The sequence below is a fragment of the Muntiacus reevesi genome, chromosome 18, assembly GCF_963930625.1.
Source record: "Muntiacus reevesi chromosome 18, mMunRee1.1, whole genome shotgun sequence".
NCBI lineage: Eukaryota > Metazoa > Chordata > Mammalia > Artiodactyla > Cervidae > Muntiacus > Muntiacus reevesi.
Window position 1 is genome coordinate 41,097,713 of NC_089266.1, and position 23,144 is coordinate 41,120,856.

Genomic DNA, 23,144 nt, shown 5'->3' on the forward strand with positions numbered 1-23,144 from the left:
GAGAAAGAAAAATATCAAGTGCTAAGAGACATCTACAGTTAAGCGAAGTCAGAAAGAACCAGTAAAACAAATTTTTAAGAAGAAGATGATCTAAAAATAAGCCCTTTTCTTCCAACCAAGGTTAAGAAGACAATTTTACAGATCAGAGTTACTTGTTTCCTTTAATCTTTTCTAAGGTTTTCTTATAAAAATCCCTACTCCTGACTCACTTTCAACTTGAATTTTCTATTCTCAACTGCTAGACTCCCTTTTATTCTAATTACCAACACCCCTATGACGAGTAATTCACACACCTAAAAAGAAATGCTCACTAAGAGTAATAGAAAGGCATAGCACATAGACTAGCATTTCATGTACAAAGAACTGATGCAAGACTCTCACACTCAAAAAATTAGAGAAAATGAGGTGGATGAACCTAGAGCCTTCTATACAGAGTGAAGTAAGTCAGAGAAAGAAAAACAAAAGTCATATATTAATACATATAGACAGCAAGATCAACCCAGTCAATCCCAAAGGAAATTAATCCTGAATATTCACTGGAAGGACTCAAGCAAAAGCTCCAAAATTTTGGCTACCTGATGCAAAAAGCTGACTCATTGAAAAAGACCCTAATGCAGGGAAAGATTAAGGACAGGAGAAGGGAGTGACAGACAGTTTGAGCAAACTGCGGGAGATAGGACAGGGAAGCCTGGCATACTGCAGTCCACAGGGTTGCAGAGTCAGACATGACTGAGTGACTAAACAACAACAATGGAATGTAGAAGGATGGTACTGATGAACCTATCTGCAGGGCAGCAGTGGAGATGCAGACATACAGAACAAACTTACGGACATGGTGGGGGGCAGTGAGTAGGAAGGTGAGAGTGGGACAGGTGGAGAGTAGCATGAAAACATACACACTAACCTATGTAAAATATCAGCCAGTGGAAATTTGCTTGACGACTCAGGGAACTCAAACCAAGGCTCTGTGACAATCTAGAGGGGTGAGATGGCGTGGGAGGGAAGCTTAAAAGTGAGGGGACATATGTATACCTATAGATGATCCATGTTGATGTACAGCAGAAACCAACACAATACTGTAATTATCCTTCAATTAAAAATTTAAAAATTTAAAAATCTAAAAGAAGAATGAAAAAAATTAGAGAAAAGATTCAGAAGAGTGATACAGGCAGGAACCCAGAGAGAAGGCAGTAAAAAACAGAATAAATAAATAAGACATGGCAGATATTAATCTGTGAAACTTTAAAAAGCCGTGAAATTAGTCTATACTTGTAACGTTTCCCAAAAATCTTGGACAGAAATGTTATTTACAAGAATACCACTGCTAATTCATTTAAGTCTAATTAACAATATTTGATTGATTATTCAATCAGTTTTTTTTCCTCCTTCTACCCTACTGCCAATCAGTTTTTTTTCCTCCTTCTACCCTACTGCCAAACAGTTTCTACCCAACCAAATAAGAGTACAATTCAGGCTTTACAGACACTCCTGGCTCCACCACTTACTGGCTATGTGAACTTAAGCTATTTAACTTCAAGAGCATCAGTTTCCCCCCTATAAAATTCAACTTGCTATTTGCCTTTCAGAGATGTTACAAAAAACTTAAATAAAACATGCATTAAAAATTAATAACGTGTGTGTGTGTGTATACACACATATAAAGTAGTACCTGGCACACAGTTAAATGTTCAATAAACAGTGGGTCTTATTACTACTAAAATTCTAATCATAAATGTCACATAATTCATTTTTGAAATGACTAAGCTGTAAATCAACATTATTTATCATAGCTGAAATATTTCAGTTCTCCTCTTCAGGACATACTGCACTTTTTTACCCTCTCTGTGAAATCTCTTAAGACTACATAACTTGTTTTGGCCAATGAATGACAAGCCAAAATGATATGACCCTCTTCTAGAAACACACTTTAAGAACCAATGAGTTATTAGCAATAGTCTCCTTCCCATGGCCAGAGATCATGGAACCATGTGATGGAATCTCCATTAATTTGAGATTCTACATAGTAAGAACAAACAGAATGCCCCACCAGCCCACACTATATACATATCATGTCAAGCAAAAAAACGTTGGTCCTGTTGAAAGTCACTGAAATCTTTGAACTGTTTATTACCACTACATAACCTGGTCTCTCCTGACTGATACACAACCAAAGCCAAAATCACTATCTTTCCCTTTTCTTGAAAAATTAGAGTCACTCTTAACATATCCTTTCCCCTACCTCTAGTGAACCGATTTCCAGCAGTATTTCTACCTTAATCAAATCCATCATACGAGCGCTACTCCTTATTTATAGGATTCTGCAATGACCTTCTAACCAACCTCTTTATGTATAATTTTTGCCCATCTATTCTCTGCAATAATTCCAGAGTAATCTTTTCAAAATGAAATCTGATCATACCATACCCTTGCTTTTTTTTTTCTTCATACCCTTGCTTTTATATGATTTTCATATCAAATAGGAGCACAGCAAAAATGGCCCGTCAAGAAATAACTGTAAGAGGCACTTGCCTGGTGGTCCAGTGACTAACACTCTACACTCCCAGTGCAGGGGGCCCTGGGTTTGATCCCTGGTCAAGGAACTAGATTCCAGATGTCACAACTAAAAGATCCTGCATGCCGCAACTAAGACCCAGTGCAGACAAATATTTTTCTAAATTAATTTTAAAAAACAACATGGATTAATTTTTTTTTCATTTATTTTTATTAGTTGGAGGCTAATTACTTTACAATATTGTAGTGGGTTTTGTCATACATTGACATGAATCAGCCATGGAGTTACATGTATTCCCCATCCCGATCCCCCCTCCCACCTCCCTCTCCACCCTCTGGGTCTTCCCAGTGCACCAGGCCTGAGCACTTGTCTCAGGCATCCAACCTGGGCTGGTGATCTGTTTCACCATAGATAATATACATGTTTCGATGCTGTTCTCTCGAAACATCCCACCCTCTCCTTCTCCCACAGAGTCCAAAAGTTAATTTTTTTTAAAAAAAGGAAAAAAGAAATAACTGTGAGAAATGCTGGAAAAGTTCCATAACTTGTTGTGCATGGGAGTTACATGAGTATATAAATTTGCAAAATTCAACAAGCTTACACTTAATATTTATGCATTTTGCTGCACTAATTATAACTCAATTAAATAGTTTAAAAGATACATGGCCCCAAAGTAGTTTTTCAGCTTCATTTTACTGAATTTCCATTCCAAACATAAATAGCCTACCGCCACAAACTATCAGTATCACTCTTAGACACTGCTCATTCATGCTCTCAGGTATACAATTTCCTTTCCACTCCTACTTTTCTTCAAGATTCATACAATATTTCACTCCCATAGGGGTCACTCCACCTAAACATTCCTTGATTTTCCTTCACTTGTACAATAACAGCTCTTTGTAACTGAGTTATTCACTACTCCAGTGAGTCTCAATAAGAGGTGATTTTACTCCCCAGGGGGCATTTGACAATGTCTGGAAACATTTTTAATTGTCACAACTGGGGAGAGGGAGTGCTTCTGGTATCTAATGGGTAAAGACCAGGGATACTGCAAATGATCTTATAAATATACAACACAGACCCCCACAACATTGAATTATCCTACCTAAAATGTCAATACTGCCATGGTTGAGAAATTCTGCACTGCGTTTTTGTATGATATAATTTGTCTGCAAGTCTGTTTCCCTGCTAAACTGAAAAAACGGGAGAAATTAAGTCGTACTCATTCCAGGATCCCAGCATAGTACCTAGCAAACAGTATTCAAAAAAGAGATGTCATCACTAAACCTATTTTGATAAGCACAGTGCCTGGAATGTAGCACTCAAAAGATACATAACAAGTACATGTGTTATTACAGAATCTTATTTTGATACTAAAGCTATACTATATACTAGCTAACACTGGTAGCCTTTAAATTTAAATTCCATCAATTACCATTCTGATTTGATGCTTTCACAGTACAAACCAACAGATCATAAACTATAATCTATGTGCTTCAAGCAGTTAAATTGAAATTGATTTCTACATTAAGTTAAGCTTAGACCAAATATTGAGTAAACCAAATAGCTTAATGACTATGTTTCAAAAGGATTAAAAGAATAAAACTTAAAAAAAAAAAAAGTTTTAATCACATATCATAATGCCACCTGAATAAGATAAAGCAGAATAATAGAAAACTAAAATTTGGGATACCATTTCACTTAATATTAATCCAATATAATTTATATTAAAAAAAACATAATGGCAGTATACCTCAATGTATTGCCAAAAACAATTAGTTTTTGTATTACTTAATAAACATTTTGTATCTCAACAACAGAACCATTTTATTGGTGATAACTGGATTTATCACCTCTAAGATAACCATAAGATACATTTTAGATGTTTGCTTAGTGTATCTATTTCACTATTCCTCCTCTAATATATTCCATGCCATCTCCTGGAAGGTTGAAAGAAGATGTGTATTTACAAGGCTCTTAAATTAACCAGATGCCTTGTTAAATTTAGGTGTTTAGAGTAGACAGACTGTAAAATGTTAGGAGACTAAGTATTCAACTTAAGGAAAATTTTTGAGAGAATGACTTATTATTAAAATATCTGCATTCCAAATCTGATAAATAAAAATGAAAGTTCTTAATTTGATCCCTATCTAAAGTTCTCAAAACATTTAACTGCCAATGTGGGTCCATTCTTGTTGATTGAAAGAAAATGCAAAAAATCACATGCGGTCCTTCTTAAAGACACAAAACCCAGTTCACTTCTGATACTGAAACTATTTTTGCCAACAAAGGTCCGTCTAGTCAAAGCTATGGTTTTTCCAGTAGTCATGTATGGATGTGAGAGTTGGACTATCAAGAAAGCGTCAAAGAATTGACACTTTTGAACTCTGGTGTTGGAGAAGACTCTTGAGAGTCCCTTGGACTGCAAGGAGATCCAACCAGTTCATCCTGAAGGAAATCAGTCCTAAATATTCACTGGAAGGACTGATGCTGAAGCTGAAGCTCCAATACTCTGGCCACCTGATGCGAATAACTGACTCAATGAAAAAGAACCTGGTGCTGGGAAAGATTGAAGGCAGGAGGAGAAAGGGATGACAAAGGATGAGATGGTTGGATGGCATCACCAACTCAATGGAAATGAGCTTGGGTAAACTCCGGGAGTTGGTGATGGACAGGGAGGCCTGGTGTGCTGCAGTCCATGGGGTCGCAAGAGTCGGACACCACTGAGTGACTGAACTGAAATGAAATTATTAATACTAAATGCAAAAGCAAAACAAAAAATAAATTTAAAAGCCCACCACCCTTATCATTGATTTGATGATTAAATAATAAACAATGTCTATTTCTTATGTATTCAACCAAAGAAAAACTCATTTGGTAACAATCCATTATTTAGGGTTTTAGTAAAACTTAATTTACTACAGGAACAAACTATCTTGTAAAGCTTATTCTTCTAACTTATCAAAGTATCTAATGTACATTACAAAACAAAATTCTTGTATCACTATTTTTTGTTTTCCCCTAAAACCATGCTATTTTTGAACACAGTGATTTCTCCAGTCTACATTTGTATGCATATCTATAATGAGTTCAATCAAAGTATCACATAAACAAAGAAACATCCAAATTCTATACTTTCTACTGTTAGCATTCAAGTTTTTCTACTACAGAACATTTCTTTCCTAAGTAGAAAATTTTCACATCTTTTCCTTCTTAAAATCCTTTTAGCCTTAAGTTTTATGGCATTACTTCATAGAACTGAACTTTCATACATAATACACAAAACAATTTTGTCAGTATCTAAATTAAAGATAATGTAAACCCATGGCTGATTCATGTCAATGTATGGCAAAAACCACTACAATATTGTACAGTAATTAGCCTCCAACTAATAAAAATAAATGGGAAAAAAAAGAAATAAAGATAAAAGAATCTTTTCATTACTCTGTTTAAATTATTTGTGCTTTTCCAGATAATGGAAAAATTACCACCATCAACAATCACATAAGGAACATTAAAGTGAGCACCTTATACTGCACCCCGGGACTCAGAGCCCTTGAATGTCAAGAAACAACTGACTGAAATAGTGTACTCCTATGAAGAGATGGTCTCTATAAAACATCACAATCATCATCTACCATTTACACAGCAAGAGTTTATTTAAATTCTATATATTAAATACTATAATAAATACCATACAGAGTTTTCCATGCAACGTTGAAGAGTCAAGTTTCCTTATCAAGTACAATTACACATTAATATAAGTTATTACAATCGAGGATTATGGATGCTTTTGGCAAAGAGAAGGCTTTTCCAATTTTGAGTGACACTAAATTCCCAAGTGTAAAAAAGGAAAAAAACCTTGACCTTGTTTAATAATGCTGTTCATCAACTTTTTTCTGAAACTTTTCTCAGTTTTCATGGGAATAAATTGGAAGAAATCAATCCAAAATACAAACTAGAGGGACTTGCAACTACTATCGTAATTAAAAATATCAACCAAAACATAAGGATATTATTAGACAATGCACAGAAGTACACTGAAATTTTTCAAACATACTCAATACATTTAAATAGTCATAATAATAAACTTCATTGAATTACATGTTATAATTAATAGTTTATATCTACATATGCCTCAAATAAAAATAAAATATATTTTATTATGCTCCAAATAAAGTTTTGCTTTTTTCAAATAAATTCTGCAATTGGTGAGAAATTGCCCTTACATATGTAAGATGTAACATTAGATATGTGATAATACATTCCCCAAAATAAAAACCTCAAAAGTTATCATCATACCCCAAACAGCTGGCATCCTACCCAGGACTTACTAGACAGAGTCTTCAGTACCCTACAAGATTTGAGACCTAGGAAAGGTAAATATGTGCAACTTAACTAACAAATAGATGAGAGACTAGAATCAGGAGAGCCTGAAAGTAGAGCTATTCGAAGAAAAAGGAAAAATAAGCATACTCAGATATGAGTGTTCAAAAAGAAATTTCAAAACAATTTAACTGTGTACCCAGAACTCATAAAAATAAAGCCAAAAGAAGTTTCCCATTACAATGCTCACCTTTACTTACACATCACACTCTGACATTTCCCCATTATTTTTTCATTAAAAAAACCTGGTGTTGTGATCCACTAAATTGAATAGACAAGTCACTAATGGGCCACAACCTAAAATCTGAAAAGAACTGGTTTAGAGGAACTGACAACCACAGGAAGGTCCTTGCTTTCCTCTGAACATCTAGTTTGAGAAAACCATTTAAGAAGTGGAAAAAATGAAAAGACAGAGTTCCTCCACAGCAGGGACCAAGTCTTATTGGCATATAATCATCACTTAACATTTGCTGAATTAATATACTGTGGAATATAAAGCATGTTCAAGGTGGGACATACCTACAAAACATACTAGAAAAAGCCTTATGAGAACATGACTACTTCTTGGAATTCCTTCAAAGCCAGTGACATTGAAAAGAGTTTCAGGAAGTAGAAGTCTAAGATTTAGAAGTCTCGTTGGACTGCAAGGAGACCAAACCAGTCAATCCTAAAGAAAATCAATCCTCAATATTCATGGAAGGACAGCTGATGAAGCTGAAACTCCAAAACTCTGGCCACCTGATGCGAAGAGCCAACTCACTGTAAAAGACCCTGATGCTGGGGGAAATAAGGCAAAAGGAGAAGCGGGTGGCAGAGGATGAGATGGTTAGATATTAATAGCATCACTGACTCAATGGACATGAATTTAAGCAAACTCCGGGAGACAGTGGAGGACAGAGAAGCCCGGCAGGCTACAGTCCATGGGGTTGCAAAAAGTCAGACACAAACTTAGTGACTGAACACCAACAACAACCAAAGGGAAAGGAAATTTTGTCTTCAAGACAGGTTTACATCCAGCAAAAGAAAAAGAAAATCTCTTATAGAACCACATAGTAGTTCATTATAGCTACAAAAAGTTTGCAAGCTACCCTTGGTTAGAAAGTGTAACCTTTTCTGGGACTTCTGTGATGGTCCAGTGGTTAAGACTCTGAGCTCCCAATGGAGGGCACTAGGGTTTGATCCCCGGTCAGGAAACTAAATTCCACATGCCGCAACTAAAGATCCCGCATGCAGCAATGAAGATCGAAGATCCCACATGGTAAGTAGGACTCAGCCAGCCAAATAAATAAATATTATTTTTAAAAAGAAATTATAACCATTTCTTTCAAAAATATGTTATATGCATATATATATACACACACATACACAGATATATATAAAGAGAGCTCCAAATGTACAAATCCAACTTCAAATAAAAATTATGGAATATAATTCATTCTTAAAAATTAAGACTCCCTATCTTCATTTGTAAACATTTAAGTGGCCAGTGTGTGAAAGCCAACATCTTATTGAGTGTTTACTATGCATCAAGCAATAAGTTAAGTACTTAATAAGGATTATCCCATTTAAACCTAACAACCTTATAAAGTAGACATTATTTTCATTTTACAGACCAGGAAAAAGTGTTCAGTCTCACTCAGACAACTCTTTGCAATCAGGGACTGTAGCCTGCCATGCTCTTCTGTCTATGGAATTCTCCAGGCAAGAATACTACAGTGGGTTGCCATTCCCTTCTCCAGGGGATCTTCCCAACCCGGGGATTGAACCCAGGTCTCCTGCATTGTACACGGATTCTTTACCATCTGAGCCACCAGGGAAATGTGTTAGTCACTCAGTTGGGTCCGACTCTTTGCGACCCCATGGACTGTAGCCCACCAGGCCTCTCTGTCTATGGGATTTTCCAGGCAAGAATACTGGAGTGGGTTGCCATTTCCTTCTCTGAGCCACTAGGGAAAGTGAGGCTTAAAAAAGTGACATAAATAAGTCACACAGCTAATAAATGGTGAAATTAAGATACATTAAGCGCCAGTTTATTATTGGTGGCTACAGATCCAAATATTGTGCTCCATATCATTATCTGTTGATGCTTTTCTCAGAAACTGAACTTTGCATGTGTCTTCCTTAAATGAAGTAATTCATTTATTTTTGAATCTGCACAACACTATCATATTGAATAATTTTATCAAAAGGAAAAATCCCCTTCTTAACTTCAAAGATAAGTTAGGGTACATTAAATGCAGTTATGTTTATGTAACAATGCCAGTGTCATTGATATTTTTGACAGGCTATATATTTATTATGTAAAGTATTTAGTAACCTGTACTTTCATTAACTTTATTTACATGCCAAGTACTTAATATTGTGAAAAACCTTTCCACCTTTTATGGGCTACTCAACTTTGTCACTAGGTAAGAGTATGCAGCCTTAAACTCTATTTCAGAACAAAAAGTCTTCTTCTAGCACAAACAAGAGAGACTGATATAAAAATAATTGTTACCAAATGTTGACAGAACACACCAATTGAAACTGTTTCTAGTCCCTCCATACAATTTTTAAATTCATGTGGATTTTTTAAGAAGGTATGAGACACTTAAATGATATTCAATATTAATTTTTATCATTAATTAAAAATTTTAATCCAATGTAATGGATTTGTATTTTTTACACCTACATTTTATTATCTATTTTTTTAGTTCTACCAGTTTATTGCTACCAACCCATCTCCCTCCACCCTCATGGATGCATGTTCAGGCATGTAATCCCATGGACTGCAGTCCACCAGGCTCCTCTGTCCATGGACTTTTTCAGGTAAGAATACTGGAGTGGGTTGCCATTTCCTTCTCCTACACTTACATTTTAGAATTTGAAATCTTGAACAATATAAAAAATAATCCAGCCATGAACAAGTACAGAAACCTAAAGGTGGATGAACATACATTGGCACTCTAATACAACAATCTCACTTTTATTTTTGACTACGGAATTGACACTTTAGAAGAGATTCATTCATATATGATCTGGAACTGAACAGCAGCCCTTAACTAATATCTATAAAAAAGCTCCTAATTTCTAAAAGGTTAAATTAGTATGAGTGCAATTATCACAACAGACTACTGATAACCAAAAGGATATACAGAGGAGAGATAAAATGATTGTAATATCTGAAGTGGTCAAATGAAAAACAGAATTTATTTCCAGGTAATTTGAGTAACAGATTAATCTCAAATGTAAATTCAATGGCAATAGTGGGCCCTCTAGATAACTTCTGGAATTACTAAGTATTCATATCCATTGTGTGCATGCTAAGTCGTTTCAGTCATGTCCAACTCTCTGTGACCCTATGGACCGTCACCCACCAGACTCATCTGTCCACGGAATTCTCCTGGCAAAAATACTAGAATGGGTTGCTGTGCCCTCCTCCAGTTCCATATCTACTAAGTACTAGCAAATTCTTAAATTACACTTTTTATGGTTAAGAGTATTTGGTTCTTCCAGTATTTTGCAAGTAATTAGGTTCTTTCATACTAGTGGGATGGCATCATAACATGGGATCAAGTATCATGCATATACTTTGATATGCAGAAAGCATGGTGTATACTAACATTGTCAATTAACTGCATATCTATTGCTCTCCCAAAATATATATTACAGAAAATACAGTAACTACTTTCTATTCAGTTCACTCATACTTTTGGTTCTGTATATTGTTATGTTTCTTTAAAACCTCTCAGAGTTTAAATGTTTGAGAAAATATCCTTTAATTTGGAAAGATACTTATTTACTGTCAAGATAATTCTATATAAAACCTTTTAAAACCAAATTGATTCTAACAAATTCTTCCATCTATAAACCATGAGAATTATAACAAAATTAGCAAATCAGATACGAGAATGCCAAAAATTAAGTCATTAAAAGGGAATTCAGAGAGTCAGTTGTGAAAGAACAGGAAGTGATGTCCACTGCCATTTTGTAGATGAACTATTTAGAAACACAAGAGGTACCATACTAATCTGGAATCAACCAACTCAGACTAACAGTTCTCTGTATTCTCTTTCTGACAGCAGCATCAGAACTCAGCTGCCATAATTCTCAGTTTTTCCCCTAATAATGAATTTATCTAACTGGTCATGAACATAATTTTACCACTTTTAGCAGAATTCCTACCAACTATTGACAAGAGTCTCTTTATAATTGTTCTAAAGAGTACTTCTTAGTTCCAGCATTCTGATGTATAGCAAGTAGTTTAACTATATCCTGCCTACATCCTTAAGTTTTATAGCCCTTATTGATAAATACCCTCTCTCTGCATCGTTGAAAGACAAAAACAGACACTCTTTAATAAGCAGTATGCTGGGGTTTACACATGTTAGTATATATGAATTAATTATCAACAAGCCATAATATAGAGAATTAAACTTTACGTCACAGTTTGCCATACAGCGAAAACTGCCCACCACAACATGCAGCATTGTGCCATGAAATAAAGATTCAAATGAGAAGTGCTGTTTAAGTTTAAATGAATTCAGAGAAAAAAATCAAGAGAATAAAGAAAGCAAGAATTCCATTTGCCAAGTAAAAATAATAAAAACTGACTTAACATACCATTAACATGTCCTCCTATATTAAAATTATGAAATAAGATAGAAACTAAATTAATGCTTAGCACTACTACTACCTCTAACATCTTAAATCCTTGTCTTAAAATGGGTTTCAAAATGCAACAAACACCAAAAGAGCTCTGATGGACAATGCAAAATGTAGATGGCAGGGAAGTATTTAAAAACAAGTCAGCCACTAAGTAAAGCTTAAACACTAAATACAACTTGCTGTTAAAATGTCAAGACATGGTCTCTGTATTTAGCCATCTTCATCACTCTGTGTAAGTTATTTAATTATATGAATATTCAAGTATGGAACGTTTTGAACTCACTCCATCAGTAAAGAGAAAAGTATCAACTATAGACTTCAAGACTACTCTTTGGTCACAAGAAGAACTTGGCAACATACTTCCAGAATGTAAATTTTTAAAAATTTATTTCTATTCTATTAAACAAAACCAGTAGGTAGTACTGTAAACCAGATAAGATGATTTGTCTTAAACAAATATGACATGAAGCAAAAGTGGAAAAGGACTTTTTGACTATAGAATATTCTACTACAGCATAATCAGGCAAATTAACGTTTATTTTTCCCTTACACTAAGAAACAAAGCATTTGCAATAGAAAGGTGTGTAGCCTAATCATTTTGGTAAGATACCAATTTCGATGAATACAAAATAGTATTAACCCTAAAAATTCACAGCTCAGGGAGAAGCAATGTCCATCAGACATCCTGTCTGTACAGAATAATCTTGAATAATTCTTCAAGTACTACAAAAGTCATAGGAAGAAAAAAAAAAGTGGGAAATCAGAGAAAACAAAGTTATTTTACTTGAATCTTAACGAAAACCCAATATGCTCATACAAAGTCAATCTAGTGTTCAAATGAGAGAGCAAGAGAGACCATCAAAACTGTTCCTAACATGGCAGGGTCCCTCTTGAATGGCCATATCCCCCCAGTAACAAGCGGAACAGATATACTTCCCACGGACAGATCTCAGAGGAAGAGTATTAAACCGGTACTGTTATCGATTTAAAACCAAAGGAAAAGGGGTAACCTTTCTAAGGGAAGCGCCATTACTTCCCTCTCCCGCTCCCCCTCCCTTCAGTGTATACACGGGCCTGTGTATGAAGAAACTGCCTTGGACTTCTGCAGCACTGCAGTAGACTAAAGGATGGGGAAGGGTAGCGGGAAAGAAACGCTTCCATCACCCCTACAGAAGTGGGGTACAGACTCCCTGGGGGGCGGAAGGAATCTACCCAGTAGACGACCCAGAGCAGTCTCCCTTCTCAAGAATACACAGACACTACAAAGGAGAAGGAGGGAGGAGCAGAGGGATCAGAAGGGAAGGGGACCTCGCGCCTTTAAGTCGGGGTGCACATCAACCCTGTCTCCCTAGGAGGGCCACACCTTCCTCGAGACATCCCCTTCCACCACCCCTTCCGGTGACCCTCAGGAAAGAGGAATGCAATTGCTCTTGCCCCTCAAAACAGGAGGGCGCCTAGCTCACCAGCTTCCTCACCCCACCCACAGAATCACAGACCCTCCTTGTCTCCCTCCCCCACCCCACCCCCACATCCCAGCTTCCGCGCAGCGGCCAGAGTGGGCCGAATTTCCCCGCCCCCTCCATGTCTCCCTTTCCCAAAGCAGAGGTGCCCTTACCCTTTCGCCGACAGGTCTGGGGCGGAGTAGGGAGGCGCAGCCCCCTGCAGCGCCGGGGGAGCCGCTACGCTGGAGGGCGAGGAGTGAGAAGGAGGAGGGGGCCAGGCGACAGACCGCCGCCCCCCCCCCCCCCGGAGCCCCAGCAAGCCGCCCAGCCCAAGCTCTGCGACAAGGGGCGGGGGGGGGGGGGGGCGAGGGGACGACCGGGGTCGAGGAGGCGCCCTCAGCGCTTGGGCTCAGCTAAGATGGCGCGGGGAAGTGCCGGGAGCCGCCGCCGCCGCCGCCTCGGGGGAACCGGCCCGGGCCTCGGCCGCCTCCTGTCCTCACACAGCCGAGGCCCTCTCGGTCCCCCGCCGCGGCCCCTAGGCGGGCGGGCTCACGCACAGCCCTCCGCCACCACCACCACCCCTGGGAAGGGGGCGCTCACAAAGGGAAGAGAGGCCCCGGGCCGGCCGGCCGGCGGCGGCGGGGCGGGGTCCCCAGGGGCCGGAGGCCTGAGAGGTTGCGGGTGCCTCGCGCTCTCGGCCCGCGAAGGGCGCAGGCAAGCGGGACCCCTCCTCTCTCCTTAGGCAGGCGGCGGCACCGACTCACTCTCTTTACCACCCTCCCTCTCTCTCTCCGAGCCCTGAAGCCACAGAGCCCGGCCGCTGCCCAGATTCCCCCCCTTCCCCGACACCACTCCCCTCCTCCCGACAGTCATCCCAGTCTCCGATCTCGCGAGATTTCCCGCCTGACAGGCTCGACCCTGCGCGAGACAAGACTGCGTACGCGTGCACGCCCTCACAGGAACGCGCGAGTGCTTACACTGGGCGGAGTCTCACGAGTGTCCCCGAGTTTACAGCCTCTGTCCAGCTCCGGCTCGCTCAGCTGGCGGAGTTCTTCTGCCACGCGGGCGTCAGGTGCATTTATTTCACCCTGAAACCTAAGAAAGAAGAGCTTATCTGCTCTCCTCCGCCTCTGCTTTTCCCACTCCCAAAGTATCTGCCCCCCCCCCCCAATAACCCTGAGAATGAAGTTTTCCCTGACTTGTTGAATAATCCCCTTCTTACACACCTTACTTCAATCCCTCCTTGGAATTCAGAGATAAGCTGGTCAGCGTAATCGGTATATAATTGAGTTTTTCAGATTTGAAAAGTTTATAATAATTTTTGGAACGGTAATGAGAGTTAGAAATACAGATCTACACCATCCTATATGTTAGCGATGGTAGAAAAAGGACAAATTCTTTAAAAGTTTTTGTGGAGTGTGTAGGCTGAGTAATAAGAGCAGTAAACAAACTGAAAAGTTCTAAGAGGTAGTGCTTCTCATTTTTAGTAATGAAAACCTTTTTTTAAAGGGGAAACCTCTTCAGTGGGCCACAAAGAGCAATTTTATTCAAGAACCAAAAGGTATGCCTAAAGTGCAGTCATAAAAAATCTTTTTTCTTCAGTGTGTAAAACTGAGATAAATAGATCTGTCGTGTGGGACTTGTGAGTGAATATGTACACCAGAACAGTAATTGGAAGTTAAAATAAACTAGGCAAGTACTTTGGCTGTGATCAGAAAAACTAGCTCTCTGCTTCAGCGGGATGTATGTATAACATTTGTTCTCAATGTTCCCTCTCTAGTAAGAGTCCTTGCTTTTCAAGTCTGTCAGTCATTACTATTTTCTTCTATATCATCAATCATTCTCAAAGAGGCAACTTCCCCTCAGCATGAAAAACAAAAAATGCCCTAATTTCTTCTTCTTTGAGGTTGAAGGAGAGATTACAATCTTCACCTTACCTCTCCTTCACAGACAAGTTCTTGGAAAAGTTGTCTATCATCCCACCTCCACTGAAAATGAAAACTTTGATCCTGCCAAGGTCAAGAGTGACTTCCTAGTTATGTCTAGTGGAGTATTCATTTTAATCCCTTCCTTCTTGACATCTACAATAGTTGGCATAGTTGATACTCCTTTCATCTTGAAATTTGTGTTCCTTTATGGCTTTTTCAGCACTGCTCACAAACAGTTTTTCTTGTACCATCCTGTCCCTGGAGCCCCTCTCCCGCCACATACCCCTTAAATAATGCCCCTCCAATCCTGATCCCATTTTCTGAAAGTGTTACAGCAAGAATGTTCTCTTCTGGTTACTCTATACATTTGGGAATGGAAAGAGATTCATGCTTTCCTGTAGTATTTGTTCTTAATTTTTTATAGAAAATTTCAAATATACAAAAAAGGAGTCAGAATAGAAAACCTCGTGACCATTATCCCAACTTCAATGGTTATCACACCTCATCATTCTTGTTTCACCTGTTCTCCCACGACACTTTCCCTCACCCCATGGGGGTTTGTTTGTTTGGCTGTGCTGGGTCTCCGTTGCTGCATACAGGATTTCTCTAGTTGAGGCGAGCAGGGGCTACTCTTTTTGTGCACGGGCTTCTCATTGCAGTGGCGTCTCTCTTGCTACAGAGCACAGGCTCTAGGTGCACAGGCTTCAGTAGTTGTAGCGTGAGGGCTCCATAGTTGTGGCGCATGGACTCAGTTACTCTGTGGCACGTGAACCTTCCTGGACCAGGGATGGAACCCCTGTCCCCTGCATTGGCAGGCCGATTCTTATCCAGTACCACCAGGGAAGTCCACCCCCATGCACTTTTAAGTAAATCTCTAATAAACCATGATAACATTTCATCTGTAAATATGTACTTTAATATGTATCTCTGATTTCTGATATCTCTGATATCTGAGCGCCAAAGAATTGATGCTTTTGAACTGTGGTGTTGGAGAAGACTCTTGAGAGTCCCTTGGACTGCAAGGAGATCAAACTGGTCAATCCTAAAGGAAATCAGTCCTGAATATTCATTGGATAAAGCTGAACCTCTAATACTTTGGTCACCTGATGCAAAGAACTAACTCATTGGAAAAGACCCTGATCCTGGGAAAGATTGAAGTCAGGAGGAGAAGGGGATGACAGAAGATGAGATGGTTGGATGGCATCACCAATTCAATGGACATGAGTCTGAGCAAGCTCTGGGAGTTGGTGATGGACAGGGAAGCCTGGCATGCTGCAGTCCATGGGATCTCAAAGAGTCGGACACAACTGACCAACTGAACTGAATATGTATCTCTAATAAATACTTTTAACATAACCATGACTTATTTATCACACCTTTACAATAAGTCCTTAATACAATTTAATACCCAAGTCATGTTCAGTTTTTTCCCCAATAGTTTCCAAAATATTATTTCATACCCCGTTTATCTGAATCAGGATCTCCACTTTGCACTTGATTGATAAATATGTCTCTCAAGTTTCTTTTCACATATAAGTTTCCCTTCCTTTTTTCTTCTTCCTTCTTTTTTTCATACACAGTTTATTTGTTGAATAAATCAGATTATATATCTTAAGAATTTTCCACATTCTGGACTTGGCCAGTTGCATCCTTATGATGTCATTTCACATTTGCTTCAATCACTATTTTTCTTGTAAACTGGGAGTTAAATCTAAAGGTTTGATGTTGGGAACTTTTCTGGCAGTCCAGTGGATAAGACTCTGCCTGGTTGGGGAGGTAAGATCTTGCATGACCTATGGCATAGACTAAAAATTTTTTTAAAGATTAATAAAGGTTTGATGTTGTATAGGGAGTGTTTTTATAGTATTTTGTATCGGCCATGACCTTGTTCTCACACCTACCTCTGCCTAAATTACAGCTCCCCCCAGCCCCACTCTGTTTCCTCAACACATAGGGCATCTTAAGAGACTCTGGCTGTCTTAATATTATTATTTATTACTGTGCCTATGATCTTGTGCTAATAGGCCTCTTTCCTCAAATTCTTCAAATTTCACATACACAAATACACACACACACACACACACACACACACCCCTACATATAAGTTAAGTCAAACATATAAGTTATTCAATTCTTAGAATTTATCCAAGAAAGAAAAGAAATTTACACACATTAATGGTAATCAGTGCTTAGAATGGTTGCAGGGACTGTGCTTTCTGTGGATTTAAGTCCTGAACAGTTCTTGAATTGCCCTGGTTCTGCATCCCCTTGGCCTCTGCTGTGGTGGTTCATACCTGTTTCTCACTTGAGGTACTTGAGGTCCCCCTGTACTGGGGTTGTAGAGTCTCAGCCACTGGACCACTAGGGAAGTTCCAGATTGTTCCATTTTAGCACACAGAAATAAACGCTGGGCCAAGGTCCCTAAGGATGGTAGAATACAATTTAGTTCAAGAAAGTCCTGCCCTAGAAAACTTTCAGTCTCAGGTATCTATCAGATAAGCATCTGTAGCAAAAGCCATGAATAAATTAAAGCAGCTGCACCGGAGTCTTAAAGAAAGCCAGCCCTGAAGCTATCAGGCAGTGGATGTGAAGGTTGTACGGCCAGAGTTAAAAACATGGACTATAGAGGTCCTTTATCAGATGTACATAATGTGCAAATAATTTCTTACAGGCTCTGGCTTGAGTTGAATCCTTTTCATTGTATTGTGAGAATATAATTAGGATATTGTCTATCTTGCTAAATGTTCCATGTGGTGCACTTGACACAATATGTTATAAACAATGTTGCCAATAAACCGTATATATTAATATGACTAAAAACATAAAATAAAATTATTTTTAACAACTAAAAACAATGCATGCATATTAATGAAGAAAATTAAAGTGTCTAAAAAAAAAAAAAAATTGACTGTGGAGCTCCATCTCCCCCTCTGACTCCTGTCAGTGAGTATGTTACTTTGTGCTGACTTCATAACCAGGCTGAGGTTTGCTTTCCTTTTCTGTAAAATGGGGTTGACATTATCTCCCTCACAGGGTTGCATGAGGATTTAAATAAGGTAACATGGGGCTTCCCTGGTGGCTCAGTGGTAAATAATCCACCCACCAAAACAGTAGACTCGAGTTCGATCCCTGATCCAGGAAAATCCCACACGCCCCAGAGCCACCAAGCCCATGTGCCACAACCATTGAGCCTGTACTCTAGAACGAGGGAGCCGCAACTACTGAGCCCACGTGCCGCAACTACTGAAGCTGGGTGCCCTTAAGCCTGTGCTACGCAACAAAACAAGCCATTGCAATAAGAAGCCTGTGCAATGCAATGAAAAGTAGCCCCCACTCACTCCAACCAGAGAAAAGACTGTGCAGCAACAAAGACCCAGGACAGCCAAAAATAAATAGATTTTTAAAATTATTTTTAAAAATAATAAGGCAAAAAACATAATAATAATAAGGCAACATGTAAAGTGCCTAACCCATGGGAAATGTTTTTGAGTGGTAGGTGTTGTGTGTGTGTGTCAGGAGGTAAATATTCATCACACTTCTCTGATGCTACTGTCTGGCAGGCGCCCATGATCAGTGCATCACAATTGTCTGGGACATCTGTGAATGTGGCAAGGGTTGGGCTGCATGGTTGTGGACTGAGAGGTTTTTGGAATGCACTTCTGGATCAACTGGTGATTCTGTCATGCCCTTGTCTTTGGCTGACATCTGCCAGGATTAAAAACAAAAACACAAAGTCCTACGGGAGTTGTGCTACATGAGATATGAAACAAACGGCTGGCAATCAAAATATCAAATAAGTTGACATTTTATTGGCCTAAGATTATCTTTGGGCTTCCTCTGTGAGCCTTCTCTTTGCTGGGCAGTAGTACAATACTAGCAAGAAGACTTTGGTTGAAAGTGACGATTCAAATCAGCTTGGAGGGGGTGAGGGGGAGGAAATGCATTAAACCCAGTCACTGAGAAGTCCAGTGCCTCAGGAATTTAAAGAATTTTGTCAGATGTTTGCCCCTTTTTGTCTCTCCTTTCCTCCTGTCCGCACACCATACCCAGCTTCCAAATGCGTGGCTATTTTTCTCTATAGATTGGATTTTTGTTATAAGTTTGTTTATGTTTATACTGGGGGGGGGGGATGCAACTAGGGGATCCAGGTGCTTCCCACTGCTATCATCTAGTTTAGTATACCCCAGCACTGAATACTGCCATTAATACTGTCTATACACAGGAAATGAATCAAAGAGACTTCTTTCTTTCTTTTTTCTCTTTAGTTTGGCTACACTGGATCTTAGTTGCAGGACATGGGATCTTTAGTTGCCGACTGTGAGAGCTAGTTCCCCAACCAAGGATTGAACCCAGGCCCCCTGCATTGGGAGAATGGAGTCTTAGCCACTGGACCATCAGGGAAGTCCCTCAAGGAGTTTTCTAGTATCGGTTTTAACCAGATACTTCCGTTGCTGACATGACACTGTATTGTGATCACTAGTAACAGGAGCCCGTGTCCCAAAATTGAGGTTTATACAACCACTTAAGCTCACCTGCTATGTGGCCTTTCTTGCATAACCTGCTCTCTCTCACCTGTTGCCCAAAAACACTAGACGTCTAGTCTAGTGATCAAATGGTACCATATAAATGGTTATCATGAAACTCATCCTTTATTTCTCCTCTTCACAAATATTCTCAAGACAAAAATGTTACGATATTGTAAATGTAAGAAATTGAAGTCATTTGGGAATTTGTGAGAATCAGCTGATCAGAATTTAGGGCATATGGGCTATAGATGGTGTTTCCAGGAGACATGTAAGCAGGCTTCACATAGATCATATTAGATGAACTTCCATCTTCATAGTTGATTCATGTGACAGAGGGATGGGGCAAGGGAGCATAGGGGAGTGAAAGGAATGACCACAGAAGTCCAGATTGATATCATCCCAGTTTAGTGACCCTAAAGGTAAAGGAAAGATTCTCCCTCTCACTTAACAGTAATAAAAGGCAAAGGAGGGCTTCCCTGGTGGTCTAGTGGATAAGAATCTGCCTGCCAATGCAGGGTGGACATGAGTTCGATCCCTGGTCCAGGAAGATTCCACAGGCCTTGGGGCAACTAATCCAGTGCAGCATGTCAGAGCTACTGAGCCCACACACCTAGAGCCTGTGCATGCTTTGCCAACAAGAGAAGCCACTGCAAGAAGCCAATGCACTGCAACGAAGAGTAGCCTGTGCTCACCACAACCAAAGAAAGCCCTCATGCATCAATGAAGACCCAGTGCAGCCAAATATAAATAAATGAACAAATAAATAAATCTTTTTTAAAAATCCAAAGGAGCATCGCTCAGTAGCCCAGCTTGGACCTTGTGTCATATATTTCTCTGTAGGCTAGTCTCTTCCCCAAGGGGTGAGACATTCTGATGGCCCTAGCTGGGATTGTGTGTTTACCCTGTGGCAAGAGGCTCAGAGTAACAGCTCCACAAAATTACATGGAGTGATGGAGAGGAAATTCCTTAAAAGAATGTAGGGTACTTTTTGCCAAAAGATGAGGGAGAAATTCTGGACAGACAAAAACAACAGATGTTCACTACAAGAAGAATAGAACTGCTGGCGAGGCCAAATGATACAGTTTTGTGGGGATGCTTCTTAGAGTACAGAATGTAAGTGTTTGCTGTGGCCAGGTAAAAGAAAGCAATGGTCATCTGGAAAGTTACATTGTGGAATGTTCATATCTATGACCTCTTCTGATTGTCATCATAGTGATGAGAATTGGGCAGGGCACACTTATTTTACAGAATGTGCTTTTGAGAGTCAAGCAACACAGGGAAGTACAGCGGAAAACGCATGGTTCATATGACAGTGCCAGGTGTAAACTGGTTTGCACATCAGTTTGGGAGGCAGGTGCCTTTCAGACATTCTCAGAATGTTAGACAATCCTGAAAGTATCTGGCATCTGCAGGAACCAGAAAATGCCCTGCCCAGCGTCCAGGTACATAGTATCAAGGTGACTGCAACTTCCTGGAAATTCTAGCACACATGTGCATCCCTAGAGTTCTCTATCACATTAGCTTTTATAGTTGGTATTCTTCCATATACTCCAGGATAACAACCTTCATTCACTCATTTTATTTCCGTCTCCCACATCTAACCCAGTTTACACATAAACCACAATAAGTGTTTATGAAATATGCATCGAGAGATAGCAATCATTATTGAAAGTCAGTTATGTGAATTATGCTAGGCTCTATGGATATAGAGATGAATACCATTCCTATTCTCAAGTCACAGCCTAATGGGAAAAGTCAACAAATAAACAGTCCTAAGTCCTTTGGCTGACATAGAAACAGGACCCAAAGTAGTTTAAGGAAAAAAAAAGGGGGGAATATTTTGGCTCACATATGTTAAAAAGTCCACAGTCTGACTTCAGGCAGAGTTGGTTCCGAGCTAAATACTCTGGTTTCATCTCTAGGACTTCTACCATGCTGCTTGTAGTCTGAAACTTCACAGAAAGCAGCATCAGCAATTCCAGTTCTTACATCCTTTCAAGGCAACAGAGTGTAGTGGTTCAGAGAGAAAGATGGTTTGACACTGGGCCTCACCACATGCTGGTTTTGAGAGCTTTCACAGGTTGATCGAAACACTCTGTGCCTCAGTTCCACCATTTGTAAAAAGGGAATAATAATTGTACCTACCCAGTATAGATCAAAATACATACAAATATATATATATATGTATGTATATATATGTAATTAGTGTTTTTCTTTTCTTTTTATATTTCTTTTTATTTATTTCTTTGACTATGCTGGTTCTTAGTTGTGGCACATGAGATGTTCAATCTTTGTTGAAGCATATGGGATCTAGTTCCCTGACCAAGGATTGAACCCAGGCCTCCTGCATTAGGAGCCTTAGCCTTTGGAGCATCAGGGAAGTCCCCTAATCAGTAGAGTTATCATGAGGGCTAAAGAAAATAAATTGTGTTCAGAACTCTCCCTAGCATAGGCTAAGCACTCAATAGGTGCTTGTCTTATTAATAAATAATTATTAATTAATAATTATTAATTTATTAATAAAATAACTTGATTTCATTATTTTTGTTATCATTATTGTCATCCAGTTTTGAGGGCAAATAGAAGAGAATTTCTTTCCCCCCAAATGCCAGAGAAAATATTCTTGCCTCTCATTGACTCTAATTGGATCGTATACCCATCCCTGACCCGGAGCCAGGGGAGTGTCATATGCTGCACACACTGGGGGTTTAGGCCTGATAAACCTGTTCCATCCCTGGAGTGCAGAGTATAGTCAAAGTGTCACAAGAACCACATAGACTATGATTAGAGGGCAGGCTTATTCCCAGCAGGAGAAAGAGAGAGGATGGATGCAAAAACAAGAGATGAGCAGCATCATAGTCTTGATGGTACAATCTGGCCAGTGCTGTGATCAAGGTAAGTATTCGAGCTTATCTGAGGAGTTTCTGGGAAGAACTGAGGGTGTTTTTTTTTTTTTTTTGGTTTTGGTTTATTTTGGCACAGCTTGTGGAACCTCTGCTCCCCAGTTAGTGATTTGAATCCAGTCCACGGCAGTGAAAGTCCAGAATCCTAACCACTAGACCACCAGGGAACTCCCCAAGAACTGATTTCTTTTTATCCACTACCTAAGTTCCCTAATCCAAAAGGATTGTGGTAAAGTATACATAGCAAAATTTACCACTTGAACCTATTTAAAATAGGTTTGTCTATTTAAAAATAGACAATTCAGGGCTTCCCTGGTGGCTCAGTGGTAAAGAATCCGCCTGCCAGTGCAGGAGACATGGGTTCTATCCCTGATCCCGGAAGATCCCACATTCCTTGGAGTAACTAAGCCCATGCGCCCCTAGAGCCCAGGAACTGCACCTATATAGCCCACAGGTCACAACTACTGAAGCCCGTTCGACTAGAGTGTATGCGCCACAAGAGAAGACACCACAATGAGAAGCCCATGAACCTCACCTACAGAGTAGCCCCTGCTCACCACAACTGGAGAAAATCCCAGCAACAAAGACCCAGCACAGCCAAAAATAAATAAATAAAATTATTTAAAGAAAAAAACTAAAAATTTACAGTTCAGTGGCATTAAGTACTTTCACATCTCCAGAACTTTTTTCATCTTCTGAAACTGAAACTCTGTACCTATTAAACAGTAACCACCCCCCCATCCTGCCCCTGCCTCCCTAAGTGCATGCATGCTAAGTTGCTTCAGTCATGTCCAATTCTT

At 39.5% G+C, this 23,144-nt stretch overlaps 1 protein-coding gene across 1 annotated transcript in view; it reads right to left on the reverse strand.

Moving 5' to 3' along the window:
* TAOK1 (TAO kinase 1) overlaps positions 1 to 13,287 on the reverse strand; it is a 96,911-nt gene extending 83,624 nt beyond the window's left edge. Inside the window, exon 1 of the mRNA XM_065911096.1 lies at positions 13,161 to 13,287. The gene's annotated coding sequence lies outside the window, so the exon portion shown is untranslated. The remainder of the gene's footprint in view (positions 1 to 13,160) is intronic.
* Between the last annotated feature and the right edge of the window lie 9,857 nt (positions 13,288 to 23,144).